At 40.4% G+C, this 9,084-nt stretch overlaps 1 long non-coding RNA gene across 3 annotated transcripts; it reads right to left on the bottom strand.

Annotated features, from left to right (window-relative positions):
- Window positions 1–6: 6 nt before the first annotated feature.
- LOC145719594 (uncharacterized) lies at window positions 7–5,985 on the bottom strand. Of its 3 annotated transcripts, none has more exons than XR_014142486.1 (3): window positions 5,765–5,903; window positions 3,541–3,685; window positions 7–2,610 (listed from the first exon to the last, which is right to left on the bottom strand). It is a non-coding gene; the product is annotated as an uncharacterized LOC145719594 (long non-coding RNA). The 3 variants fall into 3 exon arrangements; XR_014142487.1 differs by having other exon boundaries at window positions 2,530–2,610; window positions 3,405–3,685; window positions 5,765–5,984; XR_014142488.1 differs by having other exon boundaries at window positions 2,533–2,610; window positions 3,408–3,685; window positions 5,765–5,985.
- Between the last annotated feature and the right edge of the window lie 3,099 nt (window positions 5,986–9,084).

Genomic DNA, 9,084 nt, shown 5'->3' with positions numbered 1-9,084 from the left:
CCCAATGTTTATAGCAGCAATGTCCACAATAGCCAAACTATGGAAAGAGCCTAGATGTCAATCAACAGATGAATGAATAAAGATGTGGTATATATATACAATGGAATATTACACAGCCATCAGAAAAAAGAAATCTTGCCATTTGCAACAATGTGGATGGAACTACAGGATATTATGCTAAGCGAAATAAGTCAGAGAAATAGAAGTATCATATGATCTCACTGATATGAGGAATTTGAGAAACAAGACAGAGGATCATAGGGGAAGGGAGGGAAAAATGAAACAAGATGAAACCAGAGAAGGAGGAGATAAACCATAAGAGACTCTTAATCTCAGGGAACAAACTGAGGGTTGCTGGAGTGGAGTGGGGTGGGAGGGATGGGGTGGCTGGACGATGGACATTGGGGAGGGTATGTACCATGGTGAGCACTGTGAATTGTGTAAGACTGATGATTCACAGAGCTGTACCCCTGAAACAAATAATACATTATATGTTAATAAAAAAAATTACAAAAAAAAATCAGAGCACCAATAAATTAGAAAAAAAAAAGTAGTAGGAAGGTGTAATGTCTCCAAAGCCTGAATGTTATCCTGAGGAACTGGGAATTTTATCATGTGGGGTGAGGAGCCACTGAGGTGATTTACACATGGACGAGACATTACTTCACTAGCATTTAGATGAACTACCCATGTGGAAGATGTGCTTGAGTAGGGTGAAGAAAGAAGTGGGCAGGTCGGTAAAGAAGCCATTCCAACAGTTCAGGTGTGAAACCATGAGACAGCAGTAGGAGGAATAAAGTAGAGGAATACATTTAAAATACCTTAGGTTTTACCATATAAAATCGCTGTTATCTTTGACAAATAGGAAAAGTAGGAAGACATGATTACACACCAGATATGGCAGGAGCTGAGACAGTGAGAACAAGAGAGGCCAGGGATGTACTGCACTTTTGTGGCTTGGGTGTCTGGCTGGGACTGGGGACGTATCATCTAATATGGAAAGAAGAGGGAAATTAGTTTGGGAAGGACTGTAAATGGGACTATAAATGTTAACTTTTACTTTGAATCAGTTGAGCTGGAGATGTCTTGTAGATACCTACACAAAGATGTTGAGTCAACTATGTCCAACATGGCAGTCACTAGCCATGTGTAACTATTTAAAACTTAAATTAAAAATTCAGTTCCTCAGTCACACTAGCCGCATTTCAAGTGTTCAACAGGCATATGTGGGTAGTGGCCATCATTTGGGACAATGCGGATACAGATGGTTTCCATCATCATAAAAAGTGCTATTGGTGGGGCACCTGGGTGGCTCAGTTGGCTAAGTGTTCAACTCTTGATTTTGGCTCAGGTCATGATCTTGGGGTTGTGAAATCAAGCCCCGCGTAGGGACCCACACTCAGCTGGGAGTCTCTCCCTCTCATTCTACCCCTCTCCCTGCTCGCATGCTTGCTCTCTCTCAAAAAATACATAAGATAAAATAAAATAAAAATTTTTAAAAAGTGCTATTGGTCACAGTGGGCTGCAGAGCCACATTTATGGGAACTAGGAAAAACATCGTTGTTGAAACCAGAGTGGGGATGAAATGAGTCAAGAAGACCAGCTAGAAGAATAGTTAGAAGGATTGGAAACCTGTCATGTGACATGTGAAAGGGCAAAAGAAAGATGACTCCATGAAAGAAACAGGCCATCAGAGACACTAACACAGGAGACCTTCCAGAAGGACTGAGTAGGCGCAGAGTCAGGCACTGTAGACAGGTCTGTGAGGTAAGGACGAGGCAAGACCCACTGGATTTGACTATAGTTAGGTCACTGGTGGGTGCAGGTCACAGGCATATGAGTAAAGACACCAAAGCCTCATGCAGTAGACTGAGATGTGAATGGAAAGTGCCGTAGCATTAGCTAGAGAACAGAACTTTAAGCTCTCTGAACAACTTGTTCAAGAAAGGTACTTGAGAGAAATATTTACATAGAGCTATTTTCAGGACATGAATGTACCAGCTATTCATGCTGACCTCCAGTTAGTCTAAGTATTATCTCTGGATCTAGCAGAATGGTCAGAAAAAGGTCTACTTCTGTTTTATTTAGATGGACAACTGTATTAACAAAAGCCCTGCTTTGGCAATGTGCCCCTTACTCCCACTGAGGAAAAAGTGGAAACAACAGTCTACAATTATTTCCGTGTTGTTATTGGAAAGATCTGCACTATCACCTACCTGAAGACCAACAAAGACATTTTCCCTGACTTTGGTGACTTTAGATTCCAGAAGAAGGTTTGATTTAAGATTCTCATCAATGCAAATCTTGAAACAAATATTGTCTGACTCTCTGCCATGGCTATCAGAAAGGTCAGGAAGAAATCTGCACCTGCACTTTGGAAAATCTGTAACTTCACAGGACTGCATCTATCCACATGCCAACTGTGCTGTACTACTCATCTGCTTTTCTCTACCTTCCTTGAATGGTTCTGATCCATTTCCATTTCCACTTTTCTATGTTAATTAGCTACCTATAAAATCTATTATAAAAAAGTTGTATATAAATAACTCACCTGAGATGTGTTCATTTTCTGTTGTTGTTGGGAGAGTACAGAGAACTGTGATGGATAAGCTGGGAATAAGGAAAGAGGAATGGAATTACAAGAGGTCTGGTGAGCTTCTGCCAGTTGCCTAAAAATCTCACCACATCAGCTGGGGGAAAGGCCTCCCTATGGAAAAATGTTCTGTTGACCCTTGAGAAGGGGCAGGAAGCACCACATAGAGACAGCACTCCTGGAATATGTAATACATCTCTGATATGATCACGTGGATGTAACCCTGCTGTTTTTCACTGGTGACTGTAAATTATTTCCTATTAATTTTAAAAATGTATGTCCCCCTCTGACTAATTAACAAAAAATTAAAACAGAGGATAATATTAATATCCTATTATTTCTACTTTGAGTTAGAAAATCAAGAGAAAACTCTGGGGAAAAAAAGATGCTTAGTGCCAAAATATTTTAAAATCATTTTGTTCTTTTGGTAAGACTTTTGATGAGACACTTCTAGTGACTTATCTGTGACAGAATGAACTGCACTGTGCTTTGCTCCTCGCTCTGTCCTGGGTGACCAGGGGATATACATCTCAGGCTCCATTTTTTCTTAAAGTTTCAAAAGAGTCAGAGATAGAAATCCCCTCCAATACTGTCATTTTATAACTTTATATGTTCAAGATAAAGGAAGCCTCAGCATATCTCTAGATGCCACTTGTGATGGACACAATGTGAGAGTGGCTCAGAATCTGGAAAGAGGGAAAAATGAAGAAAATGGGGGCTGTTTAAGGACTGAGACTGAATTTCCTTTGCTCTGGCAGTGGCTCTTCCTGTATGGCCTGATAGTCACCCATCTCTTTCAACCCCAGCTCACCACCTTCCGCAAGCTGGTCCAGTTTCCACTGTCACATAGTATGTGATAGCTTCTGGATATAGTGACATCACCAAGTCTGGCTCTTTCTGGACAAGGTAATTAAGAACTGCTTCTGGTGGAGCAAATTAGGACTCACTCCTTTCTGGGTTCTTCTGCATGTTCTGAAGCTCTGGTAAGGGTGGTTCCTGTTAGATGAGCTTTTTCCAGGTGGGACTCCTGTCCCCAGGGCTCTTCTCCCTGTCACACAAGAGCTACTTTGTTCCAGATGTTGAGACTTAGGCCTAGGAAACAAATTCCTCTTAGTTGAAACTTTCATCGAGAGCAGTCTCTCAACTTCAGCAATGCTGACATTTTGGGCTGCATAATTCTTTGTCACGTGGGGGCTGTCCTGTGCACTGTCGGATGTCTAGCAGCATTTTTGGCCTCTACCCACCACACACTAGTAGCACTCCTCCTCTGTTGTGACAACCCAAATCATCTCCAGCCATTTCCAAACGTCCTCTGGAGAGCAAAATCATCCTGGTTTGGAACCACTGGTGTTGGCGTTAAACCTGATTCTCTTCAAATTCATTAGAACTGCTCACCCATTATTGTAGCCACTAGCCACAGCCCACTATTGAGCATTTGAAATGTGGCTACCACACGGTGTATAGTTTTGTATATACTAAGATAAAGAATATGTTCTTAAAACTAACTTCATGTGTTTTAATTTTTAATGTGGCTACTAGAACATTTAAAATTACGTATGTGGCTCACCTTATCTATTAGACAGCACTGCATTACAATATCAGACTATGCCTTCAGAAGACAGAAGACAGCCTGGACAGCACAGGAGGTGCCAGGAGGCTCAGTCTTATCCAGCTCTGGAGACATGCCAGAAACCCCGGAATAGATACACCTAGCATAGAGTGACATTTGGCTCATGTTGACTTTACAATCATAGTCCTGAGAATATGGGGGGTGGGAGCAAGTCACTCTACTACTGCTGTGAAGGCTGCAATGCTGAGTTTTAAGTAGGCAGGATATTAGTAATAGCTGAATTTGGAAGTAAAGCATATCTGTATTTACATCCTGGCTGCCTCACCTTTTTGACCTTCAGTCTGTAATTTCACTCTTCTGAGCCCATTTTCTTTTTCTTTTCTTTATCTCTCTTTCTTTCTAAAATTATATGGTTAATACTATGGAAAGAGCCCAGATGTCCATCAACAGATGAATGGATAAAGAAAATGTGGTGTACACACACACACACACACACACACACAATGGACTATTACTCAGCCATCAAAAAGAATGAAATCTTGCCATTTGCAATGACATGGATGGAACTACAGGGTATTATGCTAAGAGAAATAAGTCAGAGAAAGACATGATTTCACTCATATGTAGAATTTAAGAAACAAAACAGGATCAGAGCGGAAGGGAGGGAAAAATAAAATAAGAGGAAATCAGAGAGGGAGACAAACCATAAGAGACTCTTAACTATAGAAAACAAACTGAGGGTTGCTAGAGGGGAGGTGGGTGAGGGGATGGGGTAACTGGGTGGTGGACATTAAGGGGGGGCACTGATGTAATGAGCAATGGGTGTTACATACAATTGATGAATCACTAAACTCCACCTCTGAAACTAACAACAAACTATATGTTAATTAATTGAATTAAAATAAAATAAAATTTAAAAAATAAAATTATATGGTTATACCTATAAATAGGGTGGCTATAAAGATTAAGTTAAATACTAAATAAAAAAGAACAAAGTGTCTTCCAAATATGATGGAAGCCAACACTACATGTTGGCTTATACCTTGTACCTATTAGTGCTTACTCACTAGCACTTGGCTAAATGCTTTATAGACGATGACTTATCTCTTTCTGAACAAGGCCACAAAGCAGTTTTTACTAATATCCTTATTTTCAGATGAGAACCTGACTTATGCCCAAGTGACAAAGGAGGCTTTTACCCGATCTTTCTGGCCTTTAAGCTCAAGGCCGGGGCGCGCTTTACGCCAGTTTCACGGTCAATATCTAATAACCTAAACAGGCGTTACCTTCCCGCCGCCTGCAAGAGATCTTCCCAGGGCCGGGTGCAGTCAGCTCCCGCACTCCAGTCCGCAGGGAACACCTTCCTAAAACACTCGCCCCATCTGGGTCCCCGGAGCCCGCGGGGCTAGGGCCCGCCCCCAACCGCCCCCAACCGCCTTTGACAGGTCTAGGTTCTCGCCTGGCTCCGGAATAAGCGGCGGGTTCCCGCCTTGGGTAGAGCCGGGAGTTCCCGAGACGTCTGGGTCCTCCTCAGGCCACAAGCCCACCCCACTCCCGCCAAGCGCACGGAGGCCCAGGAACCCCCGCCCCGCTCCTCTCACCTGAGGGCAAACGGGCCGCACCCGCACGGCCGGAGAGGGCGGAAGCAGGGAAGCAGGGTTGACTGCACATGCGCAGGGAAAAGTCCAGGCTCTCCGTTCCTAGAGTGCCGCGCGGGGAGCCGTGGCCTTCAGGACTACATTTCCCATGAAAACACCGCGACCCCTCGCGGATTTCGAGTGTGTTGGAGGCCGGCGTGGGGCGGGGAGGCCGGGGTAAAGAGGGCATAATAAGATTAACAGCCTGTATTGATAGCTGGAGCCCAGATCCTACCAAAACCCCAGAGGTTATGGGTTAAACTTTGACATGAGATGAAATACAGTATGTGGTCATGGATCAGATCCTGGTTGGAGAAAACAAGAAGGCATTTGGGAACAACTGGGGAAATTTGTGTATGGATTGGATATGAGAAATATTAAGGGAAGTTATTGTTATTTTTGTTAATTGTGATAATGACATTCGGATTATGAAGAGAAGTTTACTTTTTTTAGAGATGTATATTAAAATACTTAACATTATATTACATATTTGTAATTGAAAAAATAACAACTAGAAAAAGCAAATATAGTAACATGTTAAGGATTTCTACCTCTAGTATATGGGTATGCTCCTTTTACTATTTTCTACTTCTCTATGCAGTTGGAAGTTTTGTAATATGAAGTTAATAAAGGGGAAATTTTGAACTGTTTTTTCAAAAAGTGTGCCTTTTAACTCAGAGCTGCCAAAAGAAGATAAAATATATGTGACAAAACTAAAACAGTAACAAGTTTGATGGCCTTTACTCAAGGGAAAACAAATCATAGAGCACTCTTCTGAGGGATTTTGGACAAGAGCATATTTTATTACTAGAGATTTCCTTATAAGGCAAAGTAAAAGTTTCCTTATAAAGGTAAAGTCAGCTAGCTAAAGCTGAATTGTGATTGGCATATGTTAGGTGTCTTTGACAATGAGAAGGGTACCATTAGATCAGGCTGACTTAGATTTGTGACTTGGGCCCCCATTTTGTGAGTACCAATATACAATTAACTTTACCACATGTAAACAGCTTTTGTGAATAAAACTGTAAAATATAACAAATAACAGGAAATGGAGCCTATCATTAACATAAAAGAGTAATATCTGTGATCCTCAGAGTTTATCTTTAGGAAAAAAAGAAAAAGTAAGTTGTTGAATCTTCCATAAGTAATACCTGAAAGTACACACCACTCAATAAAAAAACAACTATCATGCAAATTATGCGTCTCCTAAGGACAAACTTATATTTGCACACTTCTGAAATTAGGAACCTCCACACATTTTGACTGTCTTTGTGTATATGTGTTTATATATACAAAACGTGCATACACTTATATATAAATACACTTTTTTGGTTGTTATTTTGTAACATAGATTATTTTATATGGCAGTGATAAAAAGAGAGTTTTGATTAGCAAGTAAAAAGAAAGATTAACGTTTCCAGTAAGTTATTGCAGCTTATGTGAATCAAGGTATAAACTTTATTCTGTTGACACTTAAGAAACTTCAATAAATACCAGTTTTCTAGATGGAAAGAATATAATTGATTAAAGTTCCAATCAGAGTTCTAAAAAAGTTTTCTATGTGTGTTTTTTCTCTTTGATATTTATATATTTTGTTTTTTAAACATTAAGGAACAATTCCAACTTTTATGCTAATAAAAACTTTTAGTAATGATCAAAAGAAAACTGAAAATGCATAGCAATGTATCTGTATTAACATGTACGCTATTGCTAAAATATTTAAAAACTGATCCTGATGCAAGAAAAGTTCAAGTCCAAGAAGAAAAGAAAGTGAGAAGGTAGTATGTATTAGAGATGTGGTTTAATGCAGTGGAAAGAGAACATTCAATAATTTTGTTAGAACAATGAGGTAGGTGCTGGAACATAGCAAGGCCATATCCATGGAATTCATATTACAATAAATAACTTTCATAGTGATTCAAGTATAAGCAATTAAAAGACAATTTCTAGAGTTTTAAAAGTTAAATTTCTAAAGTTCCTAAGTTCTTTTTTTCTTTTTAAAGATTTTATTTCTTTATTTGACAGAGAGAGACAAAGCGAGAGAAGGAACACAAGCAGGGGAAGTGGGAGAGGGAGAAGCAGGCCTCCCACTGAGCAGGGAGCCCGATGCGGGGCTTGATCCCAGGATCCCAGGATCATGACCTGAGCCGAAGGCAGACGCTTAACAACTGAGCCACCCAGGTGCCCCAAAAGTTCCTAAGTTCTTAAAGAATACAAATGTTTTAAAAATATAAGTCCTCTCAGCTCCTTTCTAGGAAACCCTACCTCTTCACTCCTATCCCATGCCTGAGACCCTGCTCCACACCTGAGAAAACCTGGCCTGGGCGTGCTGAGATAGGCCACAGACCCATCCTCCCCTACCCCGCCCTGAATCCAGTGCTGTCAATGTAGATGCAGCACCAGGACAGTTACTAATAAATATTTGCAGAGGGATACTCTGAAGCTATAAAACATACTGTTTCTCCTTAAAGTATCATTCACCAGTTTAGCATTCATTTGTGGATCTTGTCTGATTCAGTTATTACTCTGGTGTTCTAATGGTGATTTTTAATTTCCCTCATTAGTCTAAGAAAGCATAAAGCAGGCTGTGATGTCTGGGAGCTGGTCTGACACTTAGAGAGAGCCTGGCTGTGAGTAAAACTGTCTGGAGCTCATAGCTAAACAGTGGTGCTTTCTTGCTGGACCTAAACAATCTCACTGAACACAAGCAGATGAGGTCATTTTGTGACCATTGTGATGTAACACAAACAAGATCACTGTTTTGCAAGAGTAAAGACAAAAACAAGGCTGCTCTGCCACTCTCAAAATACCAAGCATCCCCCTCTCAGCTGTTACAAGTGACTGTTGCTTTTTTTTTTTTTTAAACAACACCCAATCCTGAACAAACTCAGTGGCTTTGGAACCAATGCAAAATGAACGAACTAAAGCTCAAATCCTATAACTTCTTTCTAACCCTCTCTTACTGAAACCCTTTATCATTCCCATGTAATGTGTACTCTATCTCATTTCACTGACTATTAAAATCTAAATTGTTCAATTTGCATGTGTGTTCTGAATGTATTTGGCTAAATTACATTGACATCTTCTATAGTTATTGATTGGAATTCTGCAAGGAAGATTTGTCCCTTCTCCCCTATGTACTTATTTATTCAATCACTTGTTTTTATCTGTATGGACACATGGAGATTTATTTCACTCTTTGGGCTACAGTCCATTACTATATTTTTTATTTTGCTGAATATGTGCCATTTTTGGCCATTGGGAGCTCTTTCAGGCTGGTTCTG

Source organism: Leptonychotes weddellii, unplaced genomic scaffold (genome assembly GCF_054177405.1).
Source record: "Leptonychotes weddellii isolate Sample4059 unplaced genomic scaffold, ASM5417740v2 HiC_scaffold_5502, whole genome shotgun sequence".
Lineage (NCBI taxonomy): Eukaryota > Metazoa > Chordata > Mammalia > Carnivora > Phocidae > Leptonychotes > Leptonychotes weddellii.
The sequence above is the reverse complement of the archived record's forward strand: the minus strand, read 5'-3'. Positions and strand labels throughout refer to the sequence as shown.